Source organism: Triturus cristatus, chromosome 8 (genome assembly GCF_964204655.1).
Source record: "Triturus cristatus chromosome 8, aTriCri1.1, whole genome shotgun sequence".
Taxonomy (NCBI): domain Eukaryota; kingdom Metazoa; phylum Chordata; class Amphibia; order Caudata; family Salamandridae; genus Triturus; species Triturus cristatus.
The window spans coordinates 774,930,545-774,951,748 of NC_140591.1; the positions used below are offsets into that span (position 1 = coordinate 774,930,545).

The 21,204-nt window shown below is 49.6% G+C and overlaps 1 protein-coding gene across 1 annotated transcript in view; it reads left to right on the forward strand.

The window, feature by feature from the left end:
* Window positions 1-1,338: 1,338 nt before the first annotated feature.
* LOC146805080 (histone H2A, embryonic-like) overlaps window positions 1,339-21,204 on the forward strand; it is a 77,957-nt gene continuing 58,091 nt past the window's right edge. Inside the window, exon 1 of the mRNA XM_085620467.1 lies at window positions 1,339-1,359. The gene's annotated coding sequence lies outside the window, so the exon portion shown is untranslated. The remainder of the gene's footprint in view (window positions 1,360-21,204) is intronic.

Sequence of the window (21,204 nt, forward strand, 5' to 3'; positions counted from 1 at the left end):
TAGTTTGCCCCATTTCTTACAACCGGGACATAGTTCTGTCCTGTAAACATTTTTGAGATAACAGGTTGTGTGTTCTCTTTTGTAAAATATTCACACAAAACTACACCTGTTTTCAATCCCCCTTTTTTTGAAAAATTCAGTTTTTTTGAAAAATTTAGCTTTTCCCGTGTTTTAAATAATATTTGGCGATCCTCAATATTGATCTCTGAATATTTCCTGGGTGCTTCATCCGTTGTACATTTGAGCATCACTGTTTTGTGACTAGTGTGTTTTTTCCACTTAGTTATTTCACAACACTGTGTGGACATCATGCCAATTAGTAATATCTACAATTTAATACATTCAAAAACCTCTTGTGTATCCTGGTTCCACAGCACTACTATCTTAGTGTATTAAGTTATCTCAATTTTATACATTAAAAAACACACTTATGAATAGAATGAACATTTTTCCTTGCGCACATGCGCGAAACGTAATTGACGTAGACTGGTCACTCTGTGTAGTTTTCGGAAATCTACGCATGCGCACTATTGACTTCCTGACGGCAGTGCCCAGGCATAGCGGTCGGACACCTATGGGTCCTTCAATTCCGAGCATTGTCTGATTAACGCCATCATTATTTAAAGGCGGTCCTCCCGCCGGTCGGTACCTCCAGTAGTAGCTCTGTACCGTGACGGGGTACCGACGGAGAGGTGAGTGGGGACTGTAATTAACGAATTCCTTCTTGGCTTATGAAATGGGAGGTATTTCTAAAGTGTTTCTCTAATAAGCAGCTTCTCTAACATAATCGTTGCTTGTACAATCGCTCTGACATCCGCGGTCTGCAATTGTTTGACGGCCTACGTCAATCGATATTAACACACATTGACGGGTGTCTATGATAGTGGTATACTTTAACTTCAGTGACTCATGAGTAAATTTCCACCAAGCAGGTATGCTGCCCTTTTAGGCCCTTGTTTATTATTCACTCATGGCTCTTACCTCTATAGGATGGCCGCATTAGAGTATTTCAAGATTTAAGAAATAGATGGTATGTGGTTAAGTAGTGTTCTCACTACTGGCTAACATTGATATGTATTTACTTGAATAGAGATGAACATCTATTATGGTCAACTGCGAGCCATCATTTATTTGGAGTTAACAGTCAGCTAAATAGACATAAGACATGTCTCATAAGGTATGAACCTTCCTACACGATCTGTCCTGTATGGTTTGCTCTGCACACACACAGTAGAACTGAGATCAGTGCCCACATGTATAGATGTAAAATGTGACAACTGATTCTGTTCATTACAGAGCGGGCCCCCTTCCCTGAGCTGTCGCCAAGTAGAGGTGAGGATACTTATCCTAATTTTATGGGTAAGTGTATTTTCTCTGATATAATATACGAGATGTTGCTATTTAAGGTGATAAGCTTTACCTCATAGCACTATATGCACAACATGATAAATGAAGGATTGGTGTTTGACATATTGTATGTTGTCTCTTTTTCTCTCACCTTACAGATATTCTCAGTAATACCTGACATCCATCTATAGGATTACTGGTGTTGTATAATCTTTTCATTATTTTATCACTTGTTTCGGCAGCAGCAATTGTTGATTCATCTTGGTCCTGAAGAAAGCCCAGATACATTTTTTGATCATTAGAAGGCTGAAACATGTCGACCTATACTCATTGAGTAGTACTACTCTTTGCACTGCTTTTTAATCCTGCCAGTGAGAGCAAGTTAATAAAGATTCCTTTTTGCAATCCCTAGGCAGTTTTATCTCACCACTGTTTAGATTCACTTTCACCCCTTTTTTTGCGCTGCACTCTCACCACACCTATCATTCACATATGGGATTTTAGCATCCTAGCTAGTTAGTGACTATCTTAACAAAACACTCCTGAGCTCCTCCCTCACAGTGAGGGAGTTGTAGCCCTCAGTAGGACTAGGCTTCCTACTTGGAGGAGAAACCCATATGATGAAGCATGCCACCTATGGTGGGTAAGGGTTTTCGTCCTTAAAGGGATCATTCCCCACATTTAGAGGAGAGATTTTGAGAGACTCCAGTCCTTCCATTACTTACGTACATTGTCAGATGCAAAAATACTTTTTGTGTGCAAACATAGACCCGAGGTTGTTTTGGTGTTACTATTTATGATCAGGGGATATTCTCCTCGCTGGTCTTTAAACCTATTCCCTTGGACCCTCCCCCATCCAGTTTGTGTTGTAGGGTTTATGGTAGCCCAATGGAGCCATTATGTAGCTGCGACCAGATCCAAAATAAATCAACTGTGTAAAAAGTAGAAGATGCATACTGCTTCACATGATCCAGGTTTAGCAAGGAACACCACCCCTAAACTGACGTGACTAGTGCTGCAAAACAATTGCTGGTAGTGAGCCCACTTCCCAGTCCCAAGACACATGATTAGTTTAGCTAAGATTAGATTAGCAGCAATTGTTTTACTGGTAAGGTAGGCAATAGGTACAATGCACACACCAAGACAGCACAGATAATGAATGATTTTTGAGTACTCAGATTATTGGAGAGTGCACATATGGGACATTGTGTGACTAGTACTGCAGCATTGATGTTCTTCTACAGGCTTGAACAGCAATGACCATCAATTTAGACAGCCCTAAACCATCTCAAGTTACCATTATAACCTTCCATCTCAATCTCCAGACCTGTAGGTGGAGGTGACTAGAGGATTCGAGCACCAGAGTTGGAACTCTCAGAGGTGACTGGGATATCAGGAAAAGCTACACTTGACCCTCTATCAGAACTGAAAGAAGAAGAAGCCAGTGTTAGCGGGGTCAAAATAATTTAGATTACTCACATCCCCTCGGCTGTAATTCTCACTCTCAATTTATGAATGAGGCGGAAAAAAAGAAGTTGTTTAACATCGTGAAGGTTGGATCCTCTGGAGCAAAAGTAATAAAGAGCCACATGCTTTAGATGCATGACCTTGAGCCCACCCATTCCAAATTCAGCAAATACCGCAGACTGGAGAGAAGCCAGTCAAGATCTCCCAATGGAGGGACGTGGCCAACAGCTGAGGACGATGGCCGTACTGTAACGCGGCTCCGGCTTTGATCACCATAATCCCCTAAATATCCATACAGTAATCTGCTCTCAGCAAGCATGTCTCTACTGGAGTCGCCACGACGTAAAATGATCGTGCGGCCGGGCCCGGCCAGCACAGAAATGGAAAGACCGCGCCCTGGCGAGTCCCAAGAAGCAAAGAAGTCAGCAGTTCAGTGGCTCAGGTGAACTCGCTGCGGAGGTTTGACAAGGAAACCTGAAGTAAGAGGCTGATTGCATGTGGCATTTATGTGGTGGAGTCGTCTATCTCACGACGAGAGGAGCAGCAGGAGCAAGGAGGCACGGTGTTGCAGTTTGGAATCAGAGCTGTTCTGAGCTACTGACTTTGTTGGTGCAGCGCGCACGGGGTCAGATATATACTGGCAGAAGTGCGAGGGGTCATGGTCGTTGATCCCCAGGCCCCGCGGCGGAGTATAATCTTACCGCATCACACTGGAGCAGGATCCCACAATAATCGCACATTCATACAGTGCACGCAGGAAGTTACAGGCGATAGAGGCCGTTTGAGCCACTCTGAAGTGCCACCTGCTGCTATCTGACGGAGCCCCACCATGCTGAGAACCTTCTCCGCCTATGTTAACATACAGTGCAACATATGGCTACTCGGCCCTAAAAAATACTGATCTTCTGCAGTGCCCTTCTCAGCTGAATACCGGGGGAAGACCAGAGACGGTCCCGGCTGTGACAACCACAATATCAGCTGGAGCTACATACCGTCAGTGCGGGGGGAGTAGTGCTCCAGTGGGGTAAGCCAAAAGGCCGACAGTGTGAGTGGAACCGGGCAGGCAGTAGGGAGGCCCCCGAGACACCTGCCTTTTCCACCCCCCCATGTATCACAGCCCTAAACTCTGTGGAATCTACCATGTCCAGTAATAAGGGTCGAGGGTTGCACCAGACTAAATTAGACAGGATACCTTGGCTTAAGTCTTAAGAGAGACCCGATGGGCTGGTAGCCAAAAGACCAGGGTCCTGCGATATGCCAGTAGCGCGCACAGACCCTACGCTACAAGACATCCTAGCTGCAGTCACAGCGGTGCGCACTTCATTGGAATCACAAATAGACTCCGTTTCCATAGACATTGGCCTTATCCGGGCAGACTTCCACAAAATGAATGATCGTGTTACCGAAGTGGAGGAAGCAACTCAGGGCCTAGTCATCACTTCCAGAGGCTTAGAGAAACAGGTCCGGGACTTACAAAATACTACTCAGACACTTGCTAATCAACTTGATGACTATGAAGGAAGGGCCAGGAGGAACAATATGAGAATCATAGGAGTTCCCGAAAGGGCGGAGGGCCAGGCCATGGACCTATTTGTAGAGGAACTAATCACACAACAGTTGCAGCCCAAGACCCTCTCAAACGTTTCCTCGATTGAACATGCACATCGAGTGCCGGGAGGCAAGCCTAAGCATGGACAATTCCCCAGGCCCATACTGGCTCGAGTGTTTAATTTTTGCGATAGGGACCCAATACTGCAGACTGCACGATGTGCTCCTCCGATCAAAACTGACAACAGCACTGTCATGTTTTTCACAGATTTTACATTGAAAGTCCAAAAACAAAGCAAAAGTTTCCTGGAAGTTAAAAAGGTCCTGAGGGAAAGAGAGTTGTCATATGCAATGATGTTCTTGGCGAAACTCAGAGTGGCAGCGGAAGGTAAAACATGGTTTTTCACTGAACCAGAGGCAGTCTGGGAATGGCTGGATGGATGGCGACAGGTCGGAGGCACGAGTTACCCGGATAGGTGTCGAAGACGGACGGTGAAAGATCTTAATGGAACAGCATCTGAACAAGAAGGCGATACCACAGATGCGGAACGAACAGAGACTGGCCGTGCTGGCCCAGCCTGACGTGGTGAGGGCAGAGACAAAATTGAGACAACCGGGCTGAGGCACAGCTGTTAACAATATGCCCTTTGCGACTCCTCGCATGGTAATCCTGTGCACGAGTGCACAGGGACGTCCTTAATGTGTACTGATGAAGAGTCGGAAAGTCGATACGTTGGAACTGATCTGGCTGAGTATATGAACTAATTATTCCATAACCTGAGACTGTGTGCAAGATATTTGATTGAGCTAAGGAGGAGGGGATCTAGATTTGTTGGTCTGTTCTCCTCCACAATTGAGATGGGTGGGCGACGGGCGCTCTGCAATGTTTGGTGGCGGGTAGTTCGAAGTCCGTCAAGCAGGGAGGCAGGGAGGGTGGATGGTTTGGGCAGGTTACGGTGAGTTTGATAGTGTTTAAATGCATCATAATGATCATTATGTTATCACAAAATACAATTGTTGCGGAATCCCACCAGCTATATCTGGTGCTCATAGGCCCACAAACAAGGTATCCACTTTGTACACACAGGAGACATTTCCACATCTTTGGCGCCTCGGAAACATTATGGCAGGCGAGAACTCTTTATCACCAAAATGACAGCAGCTGACGCCCCTAACGATATGAGTTCTGGCACGACACTAACCCTGCTCTCATGGAATGTAAACGGGTTAGGAGATAGGATCAAGAGGGGAGTGGTATTTTAATATTTCAAACGTCAGGCAATATATATTCTACTGCAAGAAACCCATTTGGTGGGGAATACCTGCAAGGCATTAGGTAGATGGGGATACAAACTCGTAGTCCAATTAGGATTTACAACTGGCTCCAGAGGGGTGGGGATACTAATAAAGAAAAATCTCCCATTGATTGCAACTCAGACATATACAGATAGCTACGGGAATTTTGCTGTGGTGTCGGGGACCTGGGAGGGTAGGAGTATGAATGTACTCTTGGTGTATATACCCCCTGCTTTACATAACATAGCCCTACCGGACCTAAGTAGGATGATCCTTGCCCTACCAGAAGGTGAAATAGTGATGGGTGCAGACCTCAATCTGACGTTCTGTGACCAGACAGATAGATACCCTCCAAGAGGTACATCGAGGGCACACAGTACATTGGCCGAATTTGCGGCAACTATGGATTGGACTGATATATGGCGAACAGCGCACCCACTGTCACGACAATACACATATTACTCGGCCACTTACAAAAGCCACCGTATCGACCACATATTAACTCTGGCACATAGTGCACATCACTTTATAGAGGTGCAGCACCTTGTGAGGGGCATTTCTGATAATGCTCCAATAAAGACACTATATGGCATAAATACTGCCTCTAAACGTAGGACACTCACCATCAGTCCAATGGGCCTTCAGGTGCCCCACATAAAAGATACGTTGATTAAAGACACAGATCACTACTTCGCTGAGAATGTGTGACGGTCCAATCGTCACAGATTCTTTGGGAGGCCTATAAAGCAGTAATCAAGGGCCACGACTTATCACTCACTATAGGCCATAGGAAATAGAAAGACCGACAATTATTTGAACTGGAACAGAATATCCTAGAACGAGAACAAGCTTTGAGGGACAAACGAGATGAGTTCGAAAATCATAAGTTGGAACTCAAACGAAAAGAGTATAAAGATTTAGCAACCGAAACAGCTAAAGACAAACATTGCGCCAAAATATACAAAATATACAAGCATAGAGACAGAGCTAGTAAACTATTAGCATGGCTAGATAAGAGAGAAAGGGCAGACCAATGGATCAGAGCTATGCATGGACAAAATGTATACCTCGACAGCGAATAGCTGACGCGTTTGCAGATTATTACAGACACTTTTACAAACTGATTGCAACCGCCACTCTCGAGGAAGAGCAAGAGATAATAACCCACATAAGAATCCCCACACTGACACCATCCTTGACATAAAGTCAGGGAAAGTGGGGGGACCCAATGGTCTCCCAATTGAACTCCTCAAGGCAACGGGTTCCAAGGTGGCACCGCACCTTCTCGAAATGTACCTCGAGAATAAATCGATCGGCATATTACCCAGGGACCAGAGACTGGCGTTTATTGTTGAAATACACAAGGCTGGGAAACCAGCGGAGGAATTTACCTCATATAGGCCAATATCCTTGTTAAATGTCGAAGGTAAAATTCTCGCAAAAGTGCTAGCCAGTAGATTGCTCCCTATAATTACAAAGTTGGTCCACCCAGATCAATTGGGGTTCATGTCCGGCCGTAACATTGCCATGAACCTAGGCCAGCTAAATGGAGTGCTCGCTTGGAAACACACTGTTGGAGAGAATGCAACCATACTTTCCTTAGATGCACGTATGGCATTCGACACGGTAGAATAGCCTTATATGTTTGCGGTCCTTGAACGTATGGGCATGGGGAGGTTGTGTCTTGATTGGATCAAACTCTTATACACCAAACCACTTGCTCAGGTGGTGGTGAATGGCCATGTGTCCACCACATTTTCCCTTGGAACAAGGCATGGCTGCCCACTATCCCTTCTTATATTTGCTCTCGTCCTTGAGCCCCTTGCATGTTGGATATGGAGAGATCCAGTGATAAGGTGTATGAAGTGGGCAAATGAGTGGGAGGACAGAATCTCCCTTTACGCGGACGATATTTTACTTTATGTTGCCTCCCCTCGTGCCTCCATCAGTAGAATCCTCCAAATCTGTTCTAATCACGGCAAATATTCGGGCTACATCATAAACTGGTCTAAGTCAGTTGTATACGTACTTCATGGGCCAGCACCAGCCTTTCCAGCCAATTGGGAAGCTATAGTCATTAAGGGTGGGTTTCGATACCTAGGGGTCTACGCAACAGCTGATCCATCGCTTTTCTATGAGCGGAACCTTCTGGGCCATCTGACCCGACTGAACAGTGATGTCCACCATTGGCGAACGCTGCCTGTATAGCTATTGGGGCGTGCTGCACTCTACAAAATCATGCCTGTTCCCCGGCTCCTATACGCATTGCAGAATACTCCATAAGGCGTTCCTGACGCATATTTCAAATCCATCGACGGGAAACTCTGGAATTTGCTTTGGGATGGGAAGCCCCCACGCATCGGGGGCCTAAACTGGTTAGTGGGTGGGATGATGGGGGTATTGTCCTGCCGGATGTCCGAAGTTATTATTGGGCTGCACACCTGTCTGTCGTCAATAGATGGGTATATGGTTCACAGCAAGATCCTGCATATCAGATGGATAGATGGCTGATGGGTCAGGGAGGGTATAGAGATGCACTGTACACAAAAGAGCGTGGACAACAGCTCACCGGTCCCACTGCTCTCACAGTGGCCATATGGCATACTACCACTACAAAACTTGGTTGGGGCAGCAAATTGACGCAAATGACACCCCTATAGCATGCTGCTATACTGGGCAACTTGAGTAAGTACAAAGGATTTGATAAATGGGACATCATCGGAATTTCGCAAGTCAGCGACTTAATAAAGAAAGGTAAAATACAGACATTTTCAGAATTGCAAAAAGAATACACTCTATCTATCGGCAAAACCTTTCGATATTTACAAACACGCCATGCGTTATTGGAGGCAATTAAAGGAATTGATGAGATCCCAGAAGCTACCCCACTGAAGGACAGACTATTAGCAGACCCAATGCTGTGTGGGGCAATTTCACTCACGTACCGGAAATTAATTAATAACCTACCTGATCAGTTGATACATCTACGCGCACGCTGGCAGACTGACGTGGGTGACTTAGAGGAAGAATACTGGCAAGATGCGCTGTCCTACCCGCGCGAGGTGGCCATACCGTCGCGACTACGACTTGGTCAATTAAAAGTTCCACACCAAACATATATCACATGCACGACATTAGTCAGGATGGGCCGTGGTGGTTCAGAGGACTGTAGAAGAAAATTTGGGGAGGTGGGTACGTTCTACAACACAATCTGGGAATGTCCCTTGATACGGATTTTCTGGGAAGCAGTCAATCGAGTAGTGTGTGAGGTGTGTGGGTTCACCTTAACACGATCTCCAAAGATCTGCCTTCTTAATATCTGGGACGCCAACGACTTTAACCGTATGAACCAACTAATGGTTTTGCACTAGCGAAACGTAATATCGCCTGTAAATGGGGCATTCCAGACGTACCAACAATTGTGGAATGGGACCGGGATGTCGATTGGTGTATGCTGGCGGAACAAGCAGTCTACAAGAACAGGGGTTTCCCCAAAAAGTGGGATATGATATGGGGAAATGGAATGTGTATTGAGGCAACATCTGCACTTCCCCATCAGTACAAAGACATGGACCGACTGGGTTACATATATGATGCAATTCTGGTGGGGGGAGGGGAAAGGGGGAGGGATCGTTGTTTGGCTGTCCAGTATGGATTGAAATCTCCTGGATCTGATGTGATGCACATGGTTGTCTTGTTATGTCATAAATATGTTTTAAAATAAAAAAGATTTAAAAAAAAAAAGATCTGCCCAATGACAGACAGAGAATGTCAGGTCCAACTAAGCCCACCCCTGTCAGGTGATTGGGGCCTTTGCTGTGACAATGTACTTCTGGACCATAACTGCATCACCAGTTCCTCCTGGATGAATTCATAATAAATTCAGTATGACCATGGCCACTCACTTATATTTCAAGGACAATGTATGGTTTCTTGTGAACCACTGTCTCTGACAAATTTGGTGCCCAACAGTTGGTTCTCAGCCCCCACTAATGGACATTGCCAGGGGTCCTTGCAGAGGGAGCTTGTCCTGCACTTGTTGCCAACTCCTATTGAAGCAGGTTGACTAATATTACCTGTATCTTGACAGGGCACTGGTCCAGGAGGTAGACTAAGCTTCAGTCTGTGCAGGACCAGGTTCCAAAGAACATCTGACCTTGCAACTCAAGGCCTTTTCCACCTCTCTGCAACAGCTCTGCCTCTACCCATCTGCTGTTTGGAAAAAGTGTGAACTAGGCAGTCATGCAGGATCATACAAATGAAATTACCCCTTTAATAAAGAAGCTCCATTAATAAAGTCATAATCATTGGGAACACCAAAGAGATGATTCTAAAGACCCTGTATGTAGACTGAGGGCACATAGAATTTGACATGGCAATGGATAACCAACCCAGGACAGTGACAGCAGTACAATACATGTAAAGTAATTGGCTGGTTGATATGTTGTGCATGGACTTCCTGTCATTTTCAACTGAAATAAAAGAAGTAGAAAGTATCTTTTTTTGTTTAAATCGTTTTTATTAACTTTTTCTTTTGTTTCTTTTTTGCACATTGGTCAATAAAACATACAGTCAGAATAGCACTCATGTCACAGATGAGAAAGGAACAGTGTACAGCTGAGTTGATAGCTACATGACAATGAAACATTCAGTGCGCAGCAATTACATCAAAGCTTGCGGCAATATCTCAGGAAAGACAGATCGGTGTTGACAAGTCGCTGCATCGAGTAATGTGCGAGTAATGTAGGAACAGTGCAGTTCAAACGTAACCGGGGACATAGGGCACAACAAAATGAGGGCAACGAAAGCGAACGAAGGATAGGATAGAGTCGCGCAAGACCTGCCTCCACAGTTAAATTTGCTGGAGGACCTCAAATTCCCCTAAGGCTCAGCGGCAGCGGGATGTCACGACAGAAGGGTAATGGCAGTCTGGGTATTGGTGTCAGGCCTGAGTCTCATCGGTGGGGGGGGGGGGCACCCTGAGTGGTAGCCCTCTGTGAAGCAGGCAGGGATCCCGTGTCTGTGTCTGCCCCCGAAAGCTTAGAGACCATTGCATCCCACTGAGGCGCCAGGGGGAACATACGAATGCCAAGCAGATCTTCTCTGCGCAGCACCGCACCCTCCGCCCTCGCCCAATTGGAGAAGGAGCGGTGCAAAGCAAGAGGGTGAGGTGGTAGGGGGATTTCCAGCGCTTGGTGAGCAGGCGCTTGGCTGTTATTAGGCCTAGGTCAAGAAACCGTGTGGCAGCTCTATATTTCTTGTTCCTGCTAAAGAGGTGCAGTATCTGAGCTTCCTATGTTGGGGGATTGGCGCGGGCTGTGCAGCTTACGAGAGTGGTTGTCACGGTGTGCCAGCAGTCAGTCAGGACCGAGCATCCCCAAAGCATATGTATCAAGTCGGCATCTAATTGTCGGCAGTGGGGGCAATCTGCATCTATGCGGAAGAAGTACCTGTTTTTTGGGCTGGGGTAAGGTAGGCTTGGTGCAGTATGAAAAATTGTATCTGTCGGAATCGTTGATTCCGTGGGATGCGGGTCGGACCGCTATGGGCAGCTAGCCATTCCCTCCCAGTGAAGCCAAAGACGAGTGAGATCTGCTTCCGTATGTTGTCGAAGTGAGGATGCGAACCAGCGCGTAAGGTGTTTCCCCCTCCCCATCACGTGAAGGTACTGTAAGGTATGATGTATGGGAGGCTCCTGGGCGAGTGCACCCCATTTGGACGCTAATGAGGCTATGAGTGCTCTGTGTAATAATAACTGCCCTGGAGGTATATTTTCTCCTATTATGAGGTCCTGGAATGGAATAAGAGCGCCTTCTTGAAAGAGGTCCTCCACGTCCTGTACCCCCTCTGAGGTCCAGTGATGTAACTCTGCTGCCGTCTTGTAGGTGTCCCCCCGTGGAGTTCCCAAAAGAATGATGGGAGGTGCGTATGGAATGGTGGGTCTAGTGAGGAAAAGGCACCTGCGAAAGCATTTGTGTGCTATAGTGAGGAGGAAAATATCCGGAGGCCTAAATGAGGAGCACGGGTGGAAAATTTGAAGCAAGGTTTTTAGTAGTAGCGGGGGTCATAGAGAGGCTGTGTCTGGTAGACAACGGGAGGACATCCACCTGGCGACCCACTGCAGCTGGGAGGCCAGTTAGTAATGCTCAAAATTGGGCACCGTGAGTCCGCCCAGCTCGGCAGGTAAATAAAGCTTGCCCATGGACACTCTATGGCGTGAAGTCACCCATATGAAATCTCATACTACCCTTTCCCACTGCTTAAAGAAGTGGGGGAGATAATGAGTGGTAGTGTGGCAAAATAATAAAGGAGGCGGGGAAGGACCACCATTTTAACCAGCGCGACCCTACCAGAGATTGCCAACGGGAGATTCTCCCAGAAGCTCATCTGAAATCGGAGCGCCGTAGTAGCTCAGACCACATTCACGTCAAAGAGGTCGGCTTTGGTGCGATAAACCTGAACACCCAAGTAACGAAAAGGGTCGGTGCACCAGACCACCGGTGTTCCCCCGAGCGTGAAGCCTGGATCCGGTGTATCCCCTAGGAACGGGGAGAGTATGGACTTTGTCGGGTTGACTCTCAACCCGGAGGCTCGCGCAAAGTGGCTAAGGGCTCGATCAAGGAAGGGGGGAATATCATGAAGATCCCTGGCGTATATTAACAAGTTATCCGCGTAGAGCGAAATGGTGTGAATGCCATCGCCTAGTTCTTTTCCCATGTCAACATGCGTGCGGATAAGAGCCGCCAGCGGCTCCACCGCTAACACAAACAGTAGCGGGGATAGTGGGCATCCCTGCCGGGTCCCATGCCGCACTCGAATCGGATCGGAAATATATGCGCCTGTCCGAACCCAAACCGACGGTTCACAGTATAGCAATCGGACCAAGCTGAGGAAATAGGGGCCGACTCCAAAACGAACCAGGGCAGCAAATAGAAAGTTCCAGGCCAGCGAGTCGAAAGCCTTCTCAAGATCTAATACCATACAACCGGAACGCGGCCAGGTGGTTGAGGCATATTCCGCCACTCGAAAGTAGTGGCGCAGGTTCAGGGCCGTGTTACGCTGTAGAACAAAGCCATTCTGATCAGAGTGTACCAGATCAGGGACTAATGGAGCCAGTCTATTGGCGAGGATCTTTGCCAGGATCTTATAATCTGAATTTAATATGGCAATCGGTCGGTATGAACCAGGTGATGTGGGGTTCTTACCAGGTTTCAATAAAGACACCACATTAGCGGTACGCATGGTGGGAGGCAAGGTCCCTTCCGAGATTGCCTCCAGAAACATCGAGTGCAGCTGTGGTACCAGATGTTCCGCGTAGGCCTTAAAGAATTCCGTCGGAAGACTGTCCGGCCCTGGAGTTTTACCTGAGGACAAGGCCCGCAAGGCATCCCGGACTTCGTCTTCCACTATAGGGGAGTTCAGCTCCAGGGACTGATCCACCATTAGAGTGGGTAACTCCACTGTGTCCAAGAAGGATCCCACGTCTTGGGCATTACCTGTTAGTAGAGTGTCATACAGACGGGTGTAGTGCTCAGTCATCAGTGCGTGAATGTCTCCCTGAGTGCTGCGCTCCCGACCAAGGTCGTCTAGTAAGAAATGTATGGGGCGCTGGGGGTGTTCTTGCCTAATCAAATAGGCCAGTAGTCTCCCGGCTTTGTCCGAGGCGAGTGGGAGCGGATCGAGTGTGCTAAATAGTTATAGCAGCGCAGGCGGTCCAGAAGTACCGCGCACTCGGCGTGGGCAGCATCAAGTTGCCGCTGCCTTGTCGGGCTGGTGACAACTTGTGACTCGAGTAGGAGCAATCGTTTTTCAATGCGGGTCAACGAGGTGTCTAGTTGTCAGCGAATACTCCTAGTTCGCCCCAGACAATGGCCCCTAACCATCACCTTAAAGGCCTCCCATTCAGTGAGGACCAAGCCTGCGGAGCCGGCATTAACCGAGAAGTAGTTAGTTATTGCTGCCTCCAGTGAGCCTCGGAAGAGGGAGTCCTCTAGGGCTTCAGTCTGCAGACGCCAAGTCGGGACCGGCGGGGGTGGCGCCTCCCAGGCCAGGCGCATCAACAAGGGTTTATTATCGAAGTGCGTCCGACCAAGATAATTTGTCACTTGTATCAAGGGGAGGAGGGCTGCGGATACGAGTATTCAATCTAGGCGTACGTGTAGCTTATGGACTGGGGAATAGAAAGAGTATACCCTGGAACGAGGATGACGTTCTCACCAAACATCTGAAAGGGCCCAGTGTCCTAGCCATGTGTTTTAAAGGTGAGCGTTGGAGGAAGCTATGGTACTAGTGAGGGGAGGAAAGCAACGGTCAAGGGAAACATCAAGCACTGCATTAAAATCCCCACCCAGGAGCCATGGGATGTCCCTCCATCGGGGGGGTGGAGGGGGGCCACCACGCAGCCGCTAGAATGAAACAAACAATCCCTGGAGTAATGCGATAGTCCAACATGTATGTAAAGTTAACATCAGATAATGTCATCTGCGGTTTGTGGGGTGACACCAAAGAGCAGGGGGAAATCTGCATCCAGTGACCATTCCGGCGTGGTTTATGGGGCTCCGGACCCAGGCGGAGAGGCAACAGAGTTCGGCGGGGACGGAGATCTGGAGGGCTGGAGGGCTGCCGTCGCCCGCAAGGCCCCCTGACGTTCCAATCTGATTTGATCAGGACTGGAATGGTCACAGCATGTCTCACACTCCTGGCCTTTCCCCCTCTGTGCCTGTCCCCGCGGGGGCTCTCACGAGGTCGAGACATTTCAGACGATTTGGGCGCCGTCGCCAACCCCTGCTCCTCGAGCCATTCCCATGCCTCAGCGGGGGAGTCAAAGTATTTCATAGCACCCTCTCTGATGACTCGCAGGTGGGTCGGGAAGAGCAAGGAACAGCGGAGATCCAGATCCCGGAGCTGTTGTTTTACCGCCTCCTCTACACCTGAGCCGTGTAATCAGGAAAGAGAGAAATGGATACGTTTTGCACCTTAGGGCCTGGATGTGTAACGCCCTGAACGTCTCAGGATCGTTTAACAGACACGACAATGAGGACGCAACCACTTGTGAAGGGTTAGTTCTTTTAATGAAGGCAAATAAAATACAAAGAACAAACAAAAGTTATAGTCACTGGAATCCTCCAGGCTAAGTACGTTACCAGCCCACAGCACGGATGGTCCTAACCGTCCTCTGCATATACGCCGATCCCGGCGTATGCCAACAGAGGGCAGAAATGAAATGGCCGACAATGCCAATCGGTAGGCTGTGAGGGGCACGAAGAGTGTTGGGGAGAATCGAGGAGTCAGGGAAACACCCAGCCGGGGTCTCTACCTGAAGGGAGCAGCCGCTCAACCTCTTCCTCAGACTGCACCGGGACGCGGAGTCACCTCCTGGTGATGCGTCACCGATACCCCAATCACAAGCAAGAAGACTGAACCGAGAGCAGCCGCTCGATCGATCCTGTGGACTTCCGAGTCTGTAACGCGGCAAACACCTCCTGGTGTGCGTTACAGCTGGCAGTCCCTGTGTCTCTGGTCGGGCTGGGAGTTACGACTCCAACCAGCAAAAGCGCCACTGCGCTTGGACTCAGCCGAGTCAAAAAGCGAAGCTCAATGGTTGACCGGTAGAGCTTCCGGGTCCTTCACAGGTGACGATGGGGCAAGACACGGCCCAGGGAGTAACGACTCGACCTACCTCCGTTCTTGCCTTACTGGAGCACCACTCCGGAACACTGCTCTTCACGAAGCAGGTACGTCGGTGTAAACACAATATCCGACAGCCTTGTACCTCCCGGTTCCTCCCTTTATAGGGCGTGTTTTCCTTGAGTTATGTAACAGCTCTCCTGTTTACATAAGGGCGTGTTTCCCTTGAGTTATGTAACAGCTCTCCTGTTTACATAAGGGCGTGTTTCCCTTGAGTTATGTAACAGCTCTCCTGTTTACATAAGGGCGTGTTTCCCTTGTATGACAGGAATTCTTGACAGTACATCCTCCCTCTCAGCGGCTCCCCACGGGTCCAGCGCTGGCAGGAAAACGCCGATGGAACAAGGAGACCAAGCGCGGAGCATGAACCCCTTCAGCCGGTTCCCATGAATGCTCCTCCGGGCCATAGCCTTTCCACGCAACCAGGTACCACAGCTTCCCCCTGCGCCATTTGGACGCCCGTATGCCCGACACTTCATACTCCACCTCCGACTCCACGCATACCGGCCTAGGTGTCCCAGACGGCTTGGAGGGTGCTGGTTTGAGCAATGATACATGAAAGACAGGGTGTATCCGCAATGACTGGGGCAAGCACACCTTCACGTTCACGGGACCCATACACTTGGTAATTCGATAGGGGCCCATGTACTTGGGATGGAACACACTGTTCTTTCGAAACCTCATGTTTCTTGTGGATATCCAGACGTAGTCTCCAGTGCGGTACAGTGTCCCGGGCCTTCTCTTCCTATCTGCCGCAGCCTTGTATCTTCTCTTGGCCTCTATTAGGACAGCCCTTGAGCGCATCAACGTGTCTTTTATGTGTGCCACCCTGTCCGCTGTGGCGGGAATCCTGTCCTCTCTGAACGGATGTAGAAATGGCAAGAACCTGGGATGTTGGCCATAGTTGCTATAGAACGGAGATGACTGTGTGGAGCTGTGAGTGGCGTTGTTATAGGCTATCTCTGCAACCCATAGCAAGTCGACCCATTCTTCCCTGCCCTGGTCCACAAAACATCGCAGATACTGTTTGAGCGTTTGGTTCAGGCGCTCGGTTTGGCCGTCCATTTGAGGGTGGTAGCTGGTGGACAGGGCGGTCTTAACATGCAGCGCAGTGCACCAAGTCTTCCAGAATTGCGCAGTAAACTGCGACCCCCGGTCCGACACGATCACCCCAGGTAATCCATGCAGTCGTACCACATTCTTTAGGAGTAGTGACGCCAATTCCCCGGCCGTAGGGACTCTCTTGCAGGGGATGAAGTGCCCCATTTTCGTCAAGTAATCCACCACCACCAGTATTGCCGTCATCCCCTGGTCTACCGGTAGGCCCACCACGAAGTCCAGTGATATGCTATCCCATGGTCTATCCGGGGTCGGAAGTGGATGTAAGAGCCCTTGGGTTCGGCCATGGTCGGCCTTCATGGTAGCACACGTAGGACACTCCTGTCCCCACCTCCTGACATCCACTCTCATGGTTGGCCACCAGAAATGCCGTCCCATGCTAGCCACCGTTTTTTCAAAGCCCAAATGACCTGCGCATGGAGAGTCATGGCACCAGATGAATGCTTGTTTCCTTAGCCTAGGCGTGGGTATCAATAGGCACCTGCCCTTCAGGGGTATCCCGTCCTTCAGCTGCCATTCTCTGTGACTGAGGAGCCACCTCCGCCATGCGAATGACCTGATCCCTCTCTTTATTCCCCTCAGGAAAGTATCCGGTTGGATAACCCCCAGTACCATCCTCGGGGAAATGATGGAACGCTCGGTTGCAGGCAATGGTTCCTTAACTGCAGATTGACGGGACAGGGCGTCCGCCTTCTGGTTTTCCGTCCCCGGCCGATATGTGATGCGGAAGTTGAACCCCGCAAAGAAGATCATCCACCGCAGCTGCCTGGGAGAAAGGTGTCTAGTGGCCGTCATGAACTGTAGGTTCCGATGGTCCGTGTACACCGATACCACATGTCTTGCCCCCATCAACCAATGCCTCCATTCGGTGAAGGCGTCCTTGATTGCGAGAAGCTCCTTCTCCGCAATATGGTAGTTGCGTTCGGCGTCGTTGAGTTTGCGGGACATGTACGCAACGGGATGAAGCACCCCTGTGTCGTGGTTGCGTTGGGACAAGATAGCCCCCAGCGCCACATCCGACGCGTCCGCTTCCACCACGTAGGGGAGATCCGGATCGGGGTGAGCCAACACCGGCGCCTTACCAAAGGCGCTTTTCAGGGCCTCAAAGGCTTTGTTCGCTTCAGGGGACCAGACAAACTCCTTGGACTTCCTCAGTAGCTGTGTGATTGGGGCCACCACTCCTGAAAATCCATCTATAAACCGCCTGTAAAAGTTGGCGAAGCCAATGAAACTTTGGACGTCCTTCACGCTTTGGGGCACCGGCCATTCTTTCACCGCCTTGATCTTTCGTTCTGCCATCTCCTGTCCCTCTGGACTCAGCATCACTCCGAGGAATTCCACGGATGTGACGTGGAAGTCACACTTGCTGAGTTTACAAAACAGCATGTTTTCCCTCAGCTTTTGGAGCACAGCTTTGACGTGGTGTACGTGCTCCTCCACACTGGACGAATAGATGAGGATGTCGTCGATATATACGACCACGTAGATATCCAACTCCTCTCTGAATACCTCATTCAAAAAGTACTGAAAGGCTGCCGGGGCGTTGCACAGACCGAACGGCATGACGAGGTACTCAAAAAGGCCGAACCTGGTCTTAAAGGCGGTCTTCCACTCGTCTCCGTCCCTCATGCGCACCAGATGGTATGCCCCTTTCAAATCCAACTTGGTGTAGATACGAGCTTTCTTGACCTGTTCCAGAAGTACACTGATGAGAGGCAAGGGGTACCGATTTTTTATGGTTATCGCATTCATTGCCCTAAAGTCCACACAGGCTCTCAGCTCCCCATTAGCCTTCGGGATGAAGAAGAGTGGCGAGGCGGCCGGAGACTTGGACGGGCGGATGAATCCTAGCTTGAGGAGTGTATCCAGGTACCCCCGGAGATGCACGTTTTCAGGCTCCGTCAGGGCATACAGCCTGCCGCTGGGAACGCTGGCCCCTGGCACCAGGTCGATCTGGCAGTCAAACTGTCTATGTGGTGGTAGCACTTCCGCCTTCACCTCATCAAATACATCCTCAAAACTGTGATAAGTCTGGGGGAGAGCCACATCTTTTTCTGCCGCTGTAGCCACCGTCTGACTCCCACTCTCATCTGCGTCAAGGGATTCCGTTCTTATTCCACAATGCAGGATGCAATACGGTGACGTCATTTCGATGCGATGTGTTGGCCAATCCACAAAGGGGTTGTGTTTCTGTAGCCACGGCAATCCCAATATGACGCCATATTGGGGCGCTCGGATGATGTTAAAATCGATTTGTTCCAAATGGTTCCTCCCATATCTCATCGGAAGGACCCCTGTGTGCTGTCCGATGGGCCCCGTCACCAATCGCCTTCCGTCTACCGCATAGACGTCTTCGGGTACTGCTTTGGGAAGAAGCACTAGCCCTAGCCTGCATGCCTCGTTGTGGTCCATAAACATGCCAGTGGCCCCTGAATCCACCATGGCCACAACGGGTATCCACTGGTCATACACTCCCACGTGCACCGTGATAAACAGGTGTCGTTGTCCCTTAGTGACCGAGTTGGAAAGTGAAGGGATGGATGAGTGACTCCGAGATGCCCCTTCTCTGGTCTTGGAGTCCTCTAGTTTTCCGCCGGTATGTCCACCACGGCTGTTACCGACCGGTTGGCCCGATAACGTGACGTCTTCGGTTTGGCAGGGCATTCACGTACGTAGTGGCCTTTTTTGCCACAATATAGGCACAATCCTTGTTTACGGCGTGACTCTTTCTCCGTGGCTGTGAGGCTCGCTCGTATTGCGCTGATGTCCATGGGTTCTCCCTTGGATGCGGTGGAAGTTTCAGGACTTCCCACCGTCACATAGGATGGAAGGGATTTTCCTTTTCTCCCATGATCCCCCTTTCTTTCACTTAGCCTATGTTCCAGCCGTAATACCAGGTTGATAAGGCCCTCACATGTCTTGGGTTGAGGGTCAATATGAGCCACGGCGTCCTTGAGCTCATCGCACAGCCCTTGATGGAAGAGCGCCGTCTGTTTAGCAACAGGCCACTTGGTTTCCGCAACCAGCCTTCGGAACGCGTTGAGATACTGCACCAGGTCGTTGGATCCCTGTCTCAACTCAAGCATTTCACGGTCCGCCGTGTACGAGTCAGCCCTTCTGTCGAATACCTTCAGGAATTCCTCGCGAAAAGCACCCCAATCACATAAGAGGGGGTCGTCCCTGCTCACCAGAGGTACGGCCCATTGTGCCGCGTTTCCAGCCAAATAGGATATAAGGAAAGCCACACGAGCCTGACTCGTGGGGAACGCCTTTGGTTTGCACGATAAATGTAGCGCCACTTGTGTGAGGAATACCTGCACTGTGTTAGGATCCCCACTGTACCTCTCTGGTGTTGCCAAGGGGATGGCTACCGACATTTCCACTACTACCGCAGGGGTCTGGTTCGTAAGGGAGGTGCTGGGCGTGAGCGGGTCCAATTGGATAGCATCCAGTCTGGCTTTTACATCGGCTGTTTCTTGCCTAGAGGCAGCCACTTCAACTTGAATGGCCGCTAAAGCAGCCAGCACATCATCAAGTGTTGCCATGTCTGTTATCGACCGGGAGACAGTTAGTGTTATTAAGGTCGGATATTTTGTAACGCCCTGAACGTCTCAGGATCGTTTAACAGACACGACAATGAGGACGCAACCACTTGTGAAGGGTTAGTTCTTTTAATGAAGGCAAATAAAATACAAAGAACAAACAAAAGTTATAGTCACTGGAATCCTCCAGGCTAAGTACGTTACCAGCCCACAGCACGGATGGTCCTAACCGTCCTCTGCATATACGCCGATCCCGGCGTATGCCAACAGAGGGCAGAAATGAAATGGCCGACAATGCCAATCGGTAGGCTGTGAGGGGCACGAAGAGTGTTGGGGAGAATCGAGGAGTCAGGGAAACACCCAGCCGGGGTCTCTACCTGAAGGGAGCAGCCGCTCAACCTCTTCCTCAGACTGCACCGGGACGCGGAGTCACCTCCTGGTGATGCGTCACCGATACCCCAATCACAAGCAAGAAGACTGAACCGAGAGCAGCCGCTCGATCGATCCTGTGGACTTCCGAGTCTGTAACGCGGCAAACACCTCCTGGTGTGCGTTACAGCTGGCAGTCCCTGTGTCTCTGGTCGGGCTGGGAGTTACGACTCCAACCAGCAAAAGCGCCACTGCGCTTGGACTCAGCCGAGTCAAAAAGCGAAGCTCAATGGTTGACCGGTAGAGCTTCCGGGTCCTTCACAGGTGACGATGGGGCAAGACACGGCCCAGGGAGTAACGACTCGACCTACCTCCGTTCTTGCCTTACTGGAGCACCACTCCGGAACACTGCTCTTCACGAAGCAGGTACGTCGGTGTAAACACAATATCCGACAGCCTTGTACCTCCCGGTTCCTCCCTTTATAGGGCGTGTTTTCCTTGAGTTATGTAACAGCTCTCCTGTTTACATAAGGGCGTGTTTCCCTTGAGTTATGTAACAGCTCTCCTGTTTACATAAGGGCGTGTTTCCCTTGAGTTATGTAACAGCTCTCCTGTTTACATAAGGGCGTGTTTCCCTTGAGTTATGTAACAGCTCTCCTGTTTACATAAGGGCGTGTTTCCCTTGTATGACAGGAATTCTTGACAGGATGCTTGCCCAGCTCCCGCAGAATAGCAACTATGTCTCTGAAGTTCATGACTCTGAACAGGAAGGGGCGAGGGCGCACCCCAGGAGGAGGCCTGCGGGCAGGTATTCGGTGGGCTCGCTCCA